The sequence below is a fragment of the Schistocerca piceifrons genome, chromosome 3 (genome assembly GCF_021461385.2).
Source record: "Schistocerca piceifrons isolate TAMUIC-IGC-003096 chromosome 3, iqSchPice1.1, whole genome shotgun sequence".
In the NCBI taxonomy this organism is placed as follows: Eukaryota; Metazoa; Arthropoda; class Insecta; order Orthoptera; family Acrididae; genus Schistocerca; species Schistocerca piceifrons.
In genome coordinates this window covers 470,467,424-470,483,663 of record NC_060140.1, presented here as the reverse complement: position 1 = coordinate 470,483,663, position 16,240 = coordinate 470,467,424, and the positions used below count along the sequence as shown (strand labels likewise).

Sequence of the window (16,240 nt, the reverse complement as noted above, 5' to 3'; positions counted from 1 at the left end):
TATATATTATCTAACTTTTTTTTCAAATCAAGTTTTTCTTACAGAATTCATACACATATTTGTTCTTATTATTTTTTACAGTGCCCATCATATTGTGTGTTCTCCTTCCCTTCCGGCGGACGGCCATTGTGGTAACGTGCCACTTACTAGAACCGACGCAGGTGTCACGCACATCCTATCTTGTAGGGCACACCCCACTCACGAGAGACGGATCGCAGCGATCCGTCGCATGCGATATCGCCTGCAATCCGTCGCTCTCGTCGACACCCCACACAGAGCCTTTTGCCAAGCAATTTCAATCAGTATTATGAACGTCACCGTGTCGAGAAATTCTGCTACGGAAAAATAACTGCTATGTTTAGCAGCAGTTGCAGTTGATTTCCGTATCACCACGAATACTTGCAAAACATACGTTTAAAATAAACTATAATCAAAATTTATTAAACTTGTTTCGAAACGCTTTTCTTGGGAACTGTAGGTTAATTTATAGAATATATTACATTTTTTACTGACGGCAAATGGGTTGTGTACATCTTTCCAGTATGCCACTACAATTCGTTTTACGTTTATTAATCCTCAATTCATTTTTTATCCATTAACCTTATAGTTTAACCGCTTGTATTTACACAATTTACTCTATGTGTTGACAGAGATATTGTCAACGGCAGCATAACTGATTACCGTAACTCTTGTTATAAATTTTATGAAGGAGAGTAAATTATATGAAATTACGTGGGACTTGAGTATAATTGAATAATAGATGTGCAGTGAACATTTTAATTAATGTAATGTGTGTGAATTCCTAAGGGACCAAACTGCTGAGGTCACCGGTCCCTAGACTTCCACACTACTTAAACTAACCTAAACTAACTTATGCGAGGTACAACACACACCCCCATGCCCGAGGGAGGACTCGAACCTCCAGCAGGAGGGAACATTTTAATTAAAATAACCTCTTAACATTATAGCAGGTACGCATGTTATTCTGTTTAGGTATAATTATTTAATAAATAACTGAATCATAAGGTAGAGCCCATTGTACCGCGACTGTTACTATGAACTTCCTATCAGCTCTGCCTCTATAGCATGAGCTTAAAAATGCTAACCACTGCAAAATCTGAGTGTGTATTTTGTATTACTTCTTCGCCACTTCTCAGAGTAGTTGGTGGTCCCTGGATAACTATAAAGCCTAACAAAAATTTCTTACTGAACGTAGACAAAGTAAACCAAACAGAACTGCCCAACCTCGCTGAACGTAGAGAAAGTTATTAATATATTTCTGCAATTTTGCTGCTAGATTTGGGCTGGCGACGGTACTTTGTTATCTGCCAAATACTATTACTGTTGTCTGAGGAATCTAGGTTCGAATCCCGTTATTTGTTTAGTCTCTCTTTTAATTCTATGCCATGTCGGGAAATGAAATTTCCAGTTCGCTTACTTTAATTCTTTACACTCACGATAACGGTCAATTAATCCTGAAAAAGAATGACGTTTCTTACGTTGAAATAGCAGTGACTGCTGCGTGCTACTACACTGAAGTAAATTACATTGCCTTTTACCGAATTTAATTATAATTTTACTATTAAGTTGATTGAATAGCTTTATGGATAATTTCGATGCCACTGGGCAGAAATCGCCAGCTTTCCGCACTGCAAAGCTCATTACCGTGAGTAATCAAGTCTCATGTTGGTCAATGTTGGTGCAAGACTTATGGAGGACTGCGCAAAGGTGCTGCGAAAACTAACCGACCATAGCCCCTGAGATGCTCCACAAAATGTCAAGGAGCGCTTGGAGACGCAAAGATCTCTAAGTAAGGCGTGATGGTGCACTCACAGATCTGCTGGCTACCTAGTTTTAGCATGGAAATACTGAAATGTACAGGATTGTCAGAAACAGTCTGTAAGGATGTTGCATGGGAGGTTGTGCTAAGAAATAACTGCTTAGAAAATAATTCGATATGTTGCGCCCTTACCGAGTTATGTAGCACTGAAGGCAACCGATCACGCCGTTGCGCGCAAATTCAAACACTTGCACGCGCTAAAATGTGGTAATACACAGACATCTGTGGACCTCTGAGTTATCACTTGTTGAAACACTCACCAGTTAAAATGTGCCTTTTTCGGAAGCGATAAATTTAAGCTAAGTGAGCAAAATTTATGTTTGCTTGGTCTGAGGAAACAAAACGCAGAACACGTTTGGTGACACCGCCTCTGGCAGACTGAATTTGCGCGCGCGACGACCTGATTGGCTAACTTCAACGATAAATAGTTTGGACACGGCGCAACGTCTGGATTTTTTTTCCTTAACAATTATTTCTCAGCACAACTTTCCCAACAACACCCTTACAAGCTTTGCACACTATCTCTGAGCACCCTCTATTAGGGGCAGTCAAATGGAAACGAAACAGATGTAAAAAAAGTAAGTAAACTGTTTATTTTTTCGGAAGTTTGCCAGAACTCTTAATACATTTATCCCAATGTGAGACATGCCGGTGAATGCCTTCATCGAAAAAATGTTTGCGGTTGCATATCGAACCATGATCGTATCCATGCGTGCACCGCTTCGCCCGAAGCAAATCTTTGGCTACGAATGTCGTTCTTCAGAGTTCCAAAAAAAACGAAAATCCCACGCATTGAGCGACATCGGGACTGTATGGAGGATGTCTTAACGGCTTCCCAGCGAAACTTCTGCAGCGTAGTCGAAACTAGGTGCCCCTAAAATTACCGCCCACTTATTGCCAAAGTTTATACGAGTACGTCACAGAAGTTCCAATGGGAAGCCCCTAAGCACCCTCCATACAGTCCCGATCTCTCCACATGCTATTTCCGTATTTTTGGAATCCCAAAGTAAGATATTCGTGGCGGTCGATTTGCTTCAGATAAAGAGGTATACACCTGGGTGCAAAATTGCTTCCGCGAACCTTTTTCCATGAAGGCACTGACCGTCTCACAGTGGTATAAATTTATTAACAGTTATGACAATCACTTTTGAAATAATAAACAGTCCTAAAGACTGGAAAGTAGCACAGATCACACCAATATTCAAGAAAGGAAATAGGCATAACCCATTGAATTACAGACCCATATCACTGACCTCAATTTGCAGTAGGATTCTGGAGCATATTCTGTACCCGAACATTATGAATCACCTTGAAGATAATGACTTATTGATACATTCAGCAAATATCGCTCTTGTGCAATACAGCTAGTTCTTTATTCCCATGAAGTAATGAGTGCTATCTACAAGGGATCTCAGATCGATTCCATATTCCTAGATTTACAGAAGGCTTTTGATACCGTTCCTCACAAGCGACTATTAGTCAAATTGCGTGCATATGGAGTATCATCTTCCGTTGTGTGACTGGATTTGTGATTTCCTCTCAGAGAAGTCACAGTTCGTAGTGATAAACGGTAAATCATCGAGGAAAACAGTGGTGATATCTGGCGTTTCGCAAGGTAGTGTCATAGGCCCTCTGCTGTTCCTGATTTACATAAATGATCTAGGTGATAATCTGAGCAGCCCGCTTAGATTGTTTGCAGATGATGCTGTTCAAATGGTTCTGAGCACTATGGGACTTAACTTCTGAGGTCATCAGTACCCTAGAACTTAGAATTACTTAAACCTATCTAACCTAAGGACATCACACACATCCATGCCCGAGGCAGGATTCGAACCTGCGACCGTAGCAGTCACGTGGTGCCAGACTGTAGCACCTAGAACCGCTCGGTCACCCCGGCCGGCAGATGACGCTGTAATTTACTGTCTAGCAAAATCATCTGACGATCAATTCCAATCACAAAATGATCTGGAGAGAATTTCTGTATGGTGCGAAAAGTTGAAATTGGCACTAAACAAAGAAAAGTGCGAGGTCATCCACGTGGGTACTAAAAGAAATCCGATAAATTTTGGGTATGCGATAAATCGCACAAATCTAGGGGCTGTCAAATCAACTAAATACCTAGGAGTTACAATTACGAGCAACTTAAATTGAAAAGACCACATAGGTAATAATTGTGGGGAAGGCGCAACAAAGACTGCGCTTTGTTGGCAGAACACTTAGAAGATGCGACAAACCCACTAAAGAGACAGCCTACATTACGCTTGTCCATCCGCTGCTGGATTGACGGAGGACATCGAAAAAGTGCAGAGAAGGCAGCTCGTTTCGTGTTATCGCGCAATAGGGGTGAGCGTAGTGTCACTGATATGGTACGCGAGATAGGGTAGTAGTCACTGAAGCAAAGGCGATTTTCTTTCCGGCGAGATCTATTTACGAAATTTGAATCACCACTTTCTCTTCCGAATGCGAAAATATTTTGTTGACACCCACCTACGTAGGGAGAAATGATCATCATAATAAAGTAAGAGAAATCAGAGCTCGAACGGAAAGATTTAGGTGCTCCTTTTTCCCACGCGCCATTAGAGTGGAATGGTAGAGTAGTAGTATGAAAATGGTTCGATAAACCCTCTGTCAGGCATTAAGTGTGAATTGCAGAGTAACCATGTAGATGTACTTACTTTTTTTCCGTTTGTTTCGTTTTCATTTCACTGCCCCATGCACAAAGTGGGGACTAAAGTCATGGGATAGCGACATGCACGTATACAGATTGCGGTATCGTGTGCACAAGATATACAAGGATAGTGCATTGGCAGAGCTGTCATTTGTACTCAGATGATTTATTCGAAAACGTTTCCGACGTGATGTGCTCGCAGGATGGGAGTTAACAGACTCTGAACGCGGGATCGTAGCTGGTGCTAGTCGCATGGAACTTCCCATTTCGTGAATCGTCAGGGAATTCGGTATTCCGAGATCCAAAGTGTAAAGAGTGTGCCGAGGATAGGAAATTTCAGGCTTTATTTCTCATCACGGAGAACGAAGTAGTCGACGGCCTTCACTTAACGACCGAAGACAGTGGCGTTCGCATAGAGTTATCACTACTAACAGACAAGCAACACTGAATATAATAACGCAGAAACCAATGTTGGACGTACGACGAACGTATCCGTTAGGACAGAGCGGCGTAATGTGGCATTAATGGACTATAGCAGAAGACGAACGACGCAAGTGCCTTTACTAACAGCAAGACATCGCCTGCAGCGCCTCTCCTGGGCTCGCGACCAAATCGGATGGACCCTAGACACTGGAAACTGTGGCCTTGTCAGATGAGTCGCGATTTCAGTTGGTAAGAGCTGACGGTAGGGTTCGAATGTGTGGCGCAGCCCCCATGAAGCCATCGATCCAAGTTGTCAGTAAGACACTGTGCATGCTCCTTTGACTCCATTATGGTGTGGAATGGACTGGGTTCTGCGGTCAGTGTAAAATGATCACTGACAAAAGGTTACGTTCAAATACTTGGTGACCATTTGTAGCCACTCATGGACTTCTACCATCTGGTGAGCAAGATGTATGAGACAGGCAAAATACCCTCAGACTTCAAGAAGAATACAATAATTCCAATCCCAAAGAAAGCAGGTGACAGATGTGAAAATTACCGAACTATCAGTTTAATAAACCATTGCTGCAAAATACTAACACGAATTCTTTACAGACGAATGGAAAAACTGGTTGAAGCCGCCCTCGGGGAAGATTAGTTTGGATTCCGTAGAAATGTTGGAACACGTGAGGCAATACTGACCCTACGACTTATTTCAGAAGAAAGATTAAGGAAAGGCAAACCTACGTTTCTAGCATTTGTAGACTTAGAGAAAGCTTTTGACAATGTTGACTGGAATACTCTCTTTCAAATTCTGAAGGCGGCAGGGGTAAAATACAGGGAGCGAAAGGCTATTTACAACTTGTACAGAAACCAGATGGCAGTTATCAGAGTTGAGGGACATGAAAGGGAAGCAGTGGTTGGGAAGGGAGTAAGACAGGGTTGCAGCCTCTCCCCGATGTTATTGAATCTCTATATTGAGCAAGCAGTAAAGGAAACAATAGAAAAATTTGGAGTAGGTATTAAAATCCATGGAGAAGAAATAAAAACTTTGAGGTTCGCCGATGACATTGTAATTCTGGCAGAGACAGCAAAGGACTTGGAAGAGCAGTTGAACGGAATGGATGGTGTCTTGAAGGGAGGATATAAGATGAACATCAACAAAAGCAAAACGAGGATAATGGAATGTAGTCAAATTGAGTCGGGTGGTGCTGAGGGTATTAGATTAGGAAATGAGACACTTAAAGTAGTAAAGGAGTTTTGCTATTTGGGGAGCAAAATAACTGATGATGGTCGAAATAGAGAGGATATAAAATGTAGACTGGCAATGGCAAGGAAAGCGTTTCTGAAGAAGAGAAATTTGTTAACATCCAGTATTGATTTAAGTGTCAGGAAGTCATTTCTGAAAGTATTTGTATGGAGTGTAGCCATGTATGGAAGTGAAACATGGACAATAAATAGTTTGGACACGAAGAGAATAGAAGCTTTCGAAATGTGGTGTTACAGAAAAATGCTGAAGATTAGATGGGTAGATCACATAACCAAAGAGGAGGTATTGGATAGAATTGGAGAGAAGAGACTAGAAGAAGGGATCGGTTGGTAGGGCATATTCTGAGGCATCAAGGGATCACCAATCTAGTATTGGAGGGCAGCGTGGAGGGTAAAAATCGCAGAGGGAGACCAAGAGATGAATACACTAAGATTCAGAAGGATGTAGGTTGCATTAAGTACTGGGAGATGAAGAATCTTGCACTGGATAGAGTAGCATGGAGAGCTGTATCAAACCAGTTTCTGGACTGAAGACCACAACAACAACAATGGACTTCATGTTTGATGGATGATAATGCGTCTTGTCACTGGGACCCAACTGCTAGCGATAGTTAGAAGACCATTCTACATTCGCCGAGCGAATGAATTGGTTACCCACATCACCCGACATGAATCCTATCCATTACTTATGGGATATAATCGAGAGGTCAGTGTGTCTGCACAACATCCTGCACCGGCAGATCTTCGCAGTTATGGACGGATGTAGACGCAGCATGGCCCAATATTTCTGCACGGGACTTACAACCACTTGCTGAGTCCTTGCCACGCCGAGTTGCTGCACTACGCCGCGCAGAAGGCGGTCCGAGGTATCCCATTATTTCTCTCACCTCAGTGTACAATTTATAGTTTTGACCTAGGGGTAGGGCTAATTCATGCACACACTGTATCGCTCGTTTCGTGAAAACTTAGGTGATCTTCGAACGCCATCATACGCGTAAATTCTCGTGCCAAGTATCGCAGGTGTGCCACCCTGTTCACCTGGATCCTTGGGTAGCTATCTGGTCGACTCACCTGGACAATGGATACGGAAAGTTGCCGCTGCGGTACGTTTCTGGACGAAGATAGAGACAGAAAGACGACGGCAGCGGCACGAAGCAGGGCCCGCCTCGCCGCATGCAGATAGGCGCACGGTTGGCGTGCGGCGCTGCGGCGGCGTGCCCCCGGGGCCGTATAATCGCGAGCACGTAGGTCGCAGCCTCTACGCCGCGCCGCGCCGGTCCGGGGTGTGAGTCACGGCGCCGACACTGCCATATACAGCCTGCCGGACAGACCGCTCCGCACCACGTGACTCAGCCTGCGCTGCCGCAACGGCGGCCGCTGCTGCACCACTTCCACAGCAGCTGTCCGCTCCGCACGTTTAAATGCTCCCGGATAAGCAAGGGTGTGTGCATACAAGCGCCCACGTACAGGGCATCCATTAACACTTTCAGACTCGAAATATTAAAAACCAGACTTTTTTGATTTTCTTTCTTTTAATTAGATTACTAGTGAACCCGGCAATGCTTCGCAATTGCTAAATATGTTTACAGCAATTTGATATACGTCCTAATCTCCTCCCCCCTCTAATTAGCCCTCTCCTTATTCCCGTTTTCCAATTGTCCAGCTCCTCCTTGTCCTCCCTAACTGTGTATCACCTTCTCCCTGCACATCTCCTATCCCACACTCTTTCCGTCCATCTCCTCCTCCCTCATCTCTCTGCCCATTTCCTTCTTTCTCTTCCTTATACTTACTTCCTCCTCCCAACTCTGTCGATCTCCTTCTCCCCCCTCTCTCTCATCTTATTTATTGTTATTGCAAATGGAAGCTTGATCGAGAATAGAAGCCAAAATGAATGGGTAAATTTATTGGAATCATTAGTACGAGGGGTATGAGACAGACCTTTCCAGCTGCTGTGTCTGTGCGGATAGTAGCTTTAATGACAGTATTTCGCTTGGTTTTAATCTACGGACAGGTAGGATTACCAAGTTAACCATGAACACAACTTTCGGCCGGCCGATCTGGCGAGCGGTTCTAGGCGCTTCATTCTGGAACCGCGCGACCGCTACGGTCGTAGGTTCGAATCCTGTCTCGGGCATGGATGTGCGTGATGTCCTTAGGTTAGTTAGGTTTAAGTAGTTCTAAGTTCTAGGGGACTGATGACCCCAGATGTTAAGTTCCATAGTGCTCAGAGCCATTTGAACCAATTTGAACACAGCTTCCTGTTTGCAGTTTTGTTTTGCTTTCCGCGGTCATTTGTAACAGTATATTTTTACAGCACAGCTTAGCATGTTCTTTCTCGCATCCAGTTCCACAGAAACCGATTTCATAAATAACCGATATTTCGACAGCCTCACAGGTAGCGTCTTCATCCAAAGAAATGAACTACCGACTGAAATCAGCTGAATTTACAGGTATACAACGCATCAATATTCAAAGCTTAAGTAGTAGTTGTTATGACAACTTATAGAACTTAGTTACTTTGAGACCAGTCTAGCTCGCATTGGGATAAGGGGATCACAAATCGGAATCAAAACTTGTCTCACGGCACGATATTCTTCAACTTGCGGTCCTTACGTAGTCGTAGTAATGGGGTTTGCGCCCCGCTGCACTATAAAGTCTGTACACCTCTTGTCTAAGCGAACAGAACGATAGTTGCTGCGTGACTGTGGATGTCGACTGATCGTCTTATTGCGAGCCATTATAATTTCGGACTAAGCTAAACCATAAACAGTTACGAATAAACATGAAGCCAGTACTTCCTTTAAATAACAAAAAAGACGCCAGACATATTCAGTACGTGTAAAGAAAAAATTGAATATATGTTCAACAGACTGATTATTTTACGGTTTCAGCTCGGCGAGTTAACGCCGCCAGCCAGTATCGTTAGTGTTAATCATCATGTTGGAGTTGGAAGCTCCTGCCACCATTTACCACTATTTGGGAATGACAGCTGGATTTTTGTTGGTCTTAAATTTTTTTGAATGGGCCTGAACAGTGAGGGCAAATGAAGAGTCCTCCTGCAATTTAAGATTTTGGTTCTTATGAATACTGCTACAATTAACTATAGGAAGCGAAATAAAAAAGCCTGAGATCGGTAAGGAGTTTACCAAATACGTTTTCTCGGATAACGTCCTTCAGGACCCTTGATTATAGCAGTGTTGCATATGTGAAGTCTGATTTAGCTGTTCCCGTCCTGGAACAACGCGCATTCTCCACAGTATGCAGTATAATGTGTTGTACTTGAAATCTACTGACAACCATTACTGGGATAAGAAATTTTTCGAGCAGGTTATGTTCTAGAGGTTTGGCAGGTGGAGGAATTAGGCCTGGGCTTACTGAAGGAATTACTCGGGAGTGATTTCGGGTGCTACTGACATTCCACATCAAAACGGTTGGAGCGGAGTTCAAAATCCCTGCTTCGACGCTGATGTGCTGCTTCGATCTTTTTACATGAATCTAACACTAAAGACAAAGATGGGAATAAAGCTTCCTACGAGATACTTCAGTTAACTGTCGAGCGTCACTGGACTAAGACAAACTATAACCCTTATAAATTGAACGGACACAATGGCAGATTCGTTTCTAGTGGAGTTAAAGGGGGTGGTCTGCAATACATGGAACGGAATATCGTGACACTTTGTGATACTTTAATACCGAAGAGGATTAGTGAAGGGCCATCGGTTAGAACGTCCCATTAACGCCATCGTCATATAGAACCGTATGGTGGTATGGATCTGCATTTAACTGGCAATTAAAATTTTATAAGATATTTGTCTTCATAAGACTACACGGATATACGAGGAATGGTACTCGACATGTATTCCACAATGGCGCAGCACGATATGTTGTGCGCTGCTACAGATATAAATATTCCTGGACGAACGCCACTTCAGAAATGACCCTGATGATGTCGTAAAATTTAACTTCTCATGGAACATATTAACGATGTTGCACGTTCAAAAGAGACTAATCACTATTGCTGGCTCAGACCGTAGCCTGGAAATAATCCAGCTTCCTCTCTTAATGGTGTTTTTAAAAAGCTACGGCCGACGAGAGAGAGGGATATGTTCGGTCAATATTTAGACGGTAATAATTCGACCCGGTTTACGCTACTCGCTAGCAGAAACAGGGCGAGCGCGAGTTTACTGCCGCCTTTACGACAGCCTTCGACGCAGGTGGTAGCGCTGACATATTTACACACTTGTCTGCTGCTGCTGCTGCTACCGCTTCCTACACGCGGCCGCTGCGGCTAGTCTTGCGGTGGTGGTTAAAACTGTATATATTTGTGTGTGTGTGTGTGTGTGTGTGTGTGTGTGTGTGTGTGTGTGTGAAGGAAAAGCTGCAGTAGACGACGTGGGCGGGGGGGGGGGGATGAGGGGGTGAAGGCGCTGCAATTTATATCACATAGTGAATGGATCCAGTAAGTTGCGGTTCCGTAGAGTAACTAACATTCTTTTATTGCCAAGCTAGTGAGACACTGACTTTATAAGTATTTTGGTCGCACACACATTTCCATATTCACCAAGCGAGTTATTATCCTTGGTTAAATCTAGATTTGCTCTGTCACCAATTATCATCAGTTAATGATTTTACTTTTGTATGGAGTCATATAAAACTTTCTGAAAAATATAACCGCCATTTGACTGTGCAACAGGTTTTATTTCACAATCTAGATTTCGTCCTTAGACCCTTATCAAGTGTTACAAATACTTCAGTACAACCCAAGTCTAATGATTTATAATACTTCTGAAATAAAATGTGTTGTACAGTCAAATGGCGATTATGTCTTTCAGAAATTATCATCAGTTACTTAATGTTATAAACCACGAAGCATGAGCACCAACTAGTCTTCTCAATAACGACGTCAGTCAAGCAGTAAGGAGGAAGTGAGGCTGTAGCCCGATTTCCCATCAAAGACGATGTCGTTAGAGACGAAATCAAAGTCCGCACTGGGGAAGAATGCGAAAGGAAGTCGTCCGTGGCATTGTTCTAGGAAACCTCCGTAGCTGAATGATGTTCGGTCAGAGGGTTAGCTGCCCTCTTAATAAAAAAAAAAAAAAAAAAAAAAAAAAACTTAGTGAATCGATCAGCGATGAACTAGAACAAGCGTCATTTGAAGTGAGACGAAATAACAATCAACGCTTTAATAGGAATGTTCGCAATACAAAAGGTACGCTATTACCCTCCTAAAACATCACAGCACATTCATCCAGTCATAAAAAAGAAAATTTAGGCTATATAACATACTTGAATCACACGCATCTCCAACCAAGTCAGTGAGCCACACGCCACACACAATTGATCGAATGGTTCAAATGGTTCTAACCACTATTGGACTTAACATCTGAGGTCATGAGTCCCCTAGAACTTAGAACTACTTAAACCTAACTAACCTAAGGACATCACACACATCCATGCCCGAGGCATGCCTTTACTGCTTCCTAGATGTACAGACTGAATAACGTCAGAGATAGGCTACAACCTTGTCTCACTTCCTTCCCTATCACTGCTTCCTTTTCATGCCCATCGACTCTTACAATGAGGTGACGAAAGTCATGCGATAGCGACATACACATATACAGGCGGCGGTAGTATTACGTACAGAAGGTATAAATGGCCACTGTCATTTGCACTCAGGTGATTCATGTGAAAAGATTTCCGACGTGATTAAGGCCGCACGACGGGGATTAACAAACTTTGGAAGCAGCTTGGTAGTTGCAGCTAGACGCATATGACATTCCATTTCGGAAATCGTTACGGAATTCAGTACTCCGAGATACACAGTATCAAGAATGTGCCGAGAATAAGAAATTTCAGGTTTGCCTGCCACCACGGACAAAGCAGTGACCGACGGTCTTCACTTAACGACCGAGAGCAGTGGCGTCTGCGTTGTCAGTGCTAACAGACATGCAACATTTCGTGAAATAATTGCAGAAATCAATGTGAGATGCAAGGCTAATGTATCCGTTAGGACAGTGCGGCGAAATTTGGCATTAATGGCCTACGGCAGCAGACGAGCGATAGAAGAGCCTTTGCTAACAGTACATCACCTGCAGCGACTCTCCAGGGTTCGTGCCCATTTCGGCTGGACCCTAGATGATTGGAAAACCGTGGTCTTGTCAGACAGTCCCGATTTCAGTTGGTAAGAGCCGATGGTAGCGTTCGAGTGCGGCGCACGAAGCTATAGACCCAAGTTGTCAACAAGGCACTGTGCAAGCTGGTGGTGGCTCCACACCGGTCTGGGCTGTGTTTACATGGAATGGACTGGGTCCCATCATTATTATCGACTACTTGGAGAACACTGGCAACACTTTCGCCTTTCATGGACGGCTACAGAGGCCCAATGATTCACTATTTCTGCAGGGAACTTTTAACGACTTTTCGAGACCATGTCATGTCGACCTCCTGCCCTAAAACTAAACTCCGTCCGAACAGGCCACGGAGGCCTAAGGGTACCGACCGGCCACCGTGTCATCCTCACCCACAGGCATCACTGGATGCGCATATGGAGGGGCATGTGTCCTGCACACCGCTATCCCGGCCGTATGTCAGTTTACGAGACCGGAGCCACTACTCCTCAATCAAGTAGCTCCTCAGTTTGCCTCACAAAGGCTGAGTGCACCCCGCTTCCCAACAGCGCTCGGCAGACCAAATGGTCACCCAACCAAGTGCTAGCCCAGCCCGACAGCGCTTAGATTCAATGAACTGTGAAGCATCCCCAATTCTCTTGTGGTCCCCTTTTTAGGTACTCCACGTCGACGTCTGCTCGTAGATACGTATCGTCGGTAGGTTTTCCGGCTTTACTTCCCGACGTGACAGCGACGACTCTCCGATGAGGTGCGGGCCTTGTGTTCTGCTATTACTGCGAGTCTTGTAAATATAGCTTTTATTTAGTAATCTGCCCGGCTAAAACTCTCCCATCTTATGATTAAGACAGCCTGCGCCACCTTTCGGAGGGAGTGGCGACGTCAAAGAGTCACAAAAGTTCATATTAAGAAGTCCGTAAAACACGTAAACGTTCACTTCAGTTAGCGTGTCAGTTAATGCCTACGCTTTCCACTAGATGGTGCTGACTTACTACTGAATAGCTTTGGTTCCGTAAAACCTTCACTGATTAGTACTAGGTAAATGAAATAAATACAACACTCTTGTATTTCACTTTTACTCGGCACACTACACTTTCAAAAGTCCACACGTTAATATCTGAATACCGGTACCTCTGAATTCACTCGTATCAGCAGATAATTTGAGTTTCTGTCATCTATACGTCCGTAAAGTTCCAATCTAGCACTAAAGTCCTAAAATCCCCTTAATACTCGGTTGCTAGCGACAGTCAGAGATCGTACACTACATCACTTTTAATCTCCGTAATATTCTAACAGTTTATTGTGAATCTTAACACGATAAAGTCCAATCTAATTATTGTCTCGCTGACTGACACGGGTTTCCCGAAACAATCAAGGAAAAATGGCGGCAATAATGATGATCAGGCCTTTTTATAGGTTTTTCATCACAAGAATTTAACGTCACTGTCTTCTCCAAGACGGAGCTTCCGTGGCTTTGCTGTACTGAGACGTTAAACTACTTGCGGATATACTATAATTTTGATCTGCAATTACCGAACTCTATTCTACACTATTTTCCCCTATAAAAATTCTATCCTTAATTTTTAATTATTCTTTCTATAGCTCTTATCACTGTAAACTGAACCGAGGTGTTACACCTGACGGGAACTCGTGTTACCACTGCGGCAAGACTGTTGCGAGCTCCTGCCCTACGCCGAGCAAAAGGAGGCCCGACAAGATATCACGAGGTACCCCCTAACTTGTGTCGCCGCAGTGTTCAACAGTCGTCTCGTTTCTGTACAAGCTGTATACAATCATCACTAGACGGCAGAGTAGTGCCAGTGAAATGTTCACATGTATGCTGGACAGTGTCGGCGCTATACTCGGCTCCAGCGGAGAGAATGCTGTGGTGGCTGTGGCCTCTAGCGAGCTGCAGCAGGCAGGACAGGACAGGAGAGGGCAGGATGGAGATAAAGCAGCGGTGCCGCGGCTGAAGGGGCCAGTGGCCACGCGGCAGACAGGTCTAGCCGGTGCGCGGCTAATTATAGAACCACTACAGCTGACCTTGCTGAGAGCGGCTTAATTTAAATCCCCGCGGCCGCCGAGCGCACCTCGTTGGGGCACTCCCTTGTTTACCCCTCCGCAAGCCACACCACGGTTTCCGCATCAAAAGACAGTACTTTTCTATAGAAACAAATTCTAAAAGACATGCGCGAGGTAAGAAAACAGCAGACGTACGACATACGAGATGCGGTAGGTTGCCCGACTGGTCGTCATACTAGGTACGTATGCTTGTAGCTCTGCGAATACGGCTGTTGTGAGCTTGGAACTGGGTGTATCGACAGTATACTCATCATGAAAATGAAGAAGAAAGGGCAACACTTCATCTCCGAGAATGATGAAATAAATATCTTGGTTCACAATCATGCTGACCTGAATGAGTGGATCCATGTCATGGTACGAAGAACACAAGTACAACGTTACGGAAATGTACCCGCCACACACTGCGGGCTAAACGCCTCTTTGGTTCGTTGCAGCATTCGACGCTTCCCACCATTTGTAAAAGAAGCAAACTCGCGATTCGTTGGAACACACTATGAGCCTCAAGTTAGTTACTGTCCAGTTGGTGTGTTGTTCTACACCATGAAGACGTTCAGTTTATGCGTCGCTTTGAGAAATGGCCAACTGTGAGGTACCCAGCTCCTGCTCTCCGCTGTGAACAGCTCTCTTCGCAATGTTCGCTCTGATACTGTGGACCTACATTCAGTGACAGCAGCAATGCATGTCGGGTCTGAAACCGACTGTCATTGCCGGCCGGAGTGGCCGAGCGGTTCTAGCCGCTACAGTCTGGAAACGAGCGACCGCTACGGTCGCAGGTTCGAATCCTGCCTCGGGCATGGATGTATGTGATGTCCTTAGGTTAGTTAGGTATAAGTAGTTCTAAGTTCTAGGGGACTGATGACCACAGCATTTAAGTCCCATTGTGCTCAGAGCCATATGAACCATTTTTGAACTGACTGTCATTGATAAACAAGGCTTGACACTCTTCTCCAGTCACTGTTAGTTCAGATTTCTCCAGTCACTCTGAGTTCGGATCCTTGTACGATCACTGTTATTACGCCGTGTTACATGACTGCGCCTGGCAGCCACGTTTGACAGTCCACACTGATACGCAACCAAGTCTGAAAATTTTATTCGCGCTGCGGTCATGCACACGTCCAAACACGAACTTCTTTCTGATATTCCGTCACGTCTCCACGTCGCATCTTATGGCACCGATTCCATGCAACGACCTGCCACATACCATTGCAGTGTGTAATGGTAGCTGTTGCCTAAAGGGAATAACACCGCCACTGAGACTCCCCTATGCTTACCATAATCTCTCCATCGTCTCGTATTACCTCCTGTCGTGCGGACCAGACGTAGATTTAACGCTGGATCAGTACTTGTCCTATGGGTTTATAGGAGTTACGTGGGAAATTTCAGCTGACAAGGAGAGGTCCCCAGCCGTCGGTTCGACTTTTTGAACAATCTATACTGTGTTATAGGTTAAGGTCCCAGGTATCACATCTCCCCCCCCCACACACACCCTTTCACCCGCCTGACGCTCTACAGCCTTAAAAAAAGAAATATTACAAAGACCGATGGCATAGCGTAATGGTGATAGTACACGCCTCATATACAAGACGTTTGGGTTCGAATCTCATCAAGTGCTATGAAATTTTTAAATATTTGTCGAAATGACTTTGATCTTTATTCAGTTAACTGATTTAAATGTATTTTTAAAGGTATATTCCTTTGTCGCATTTTAATAACCTCATTAACTTTCTCAATTGCTCTCTTTTTTTCTTGCGACAATTCTTTTTCATTTGGAATCTTTGTGCATGTGATTTTAATTATTTCCACGTATTAACATCGATTTGATTTTTTCTGTCT

General features: G+C 44.1%; 1 protein-coding gene across 1 annotated transcript in view; it reads right to left on the bottom strand.

Annotated features, from left to right (window-relative positions):
* LOC124788083 (cyclin-dependent kinase 14) overlaps window positions 1–7,377 on the bottom strand; it is a 709,064-nt gene extending 701,687 nt beyond the window's left edge. The window contains exon 1 of the mRNA XM_047255181.1: window positions 7,272–7,377. The gene's annotated coding sequence lies outside the window, so the exon portion shown is untranslated. The remainder of the gene's footprint in view (window positions 1–7,271) is intronic.
* Between the last annotated feature and the right edge of the window lie 8,863 nt (window positions 7,378–16,240).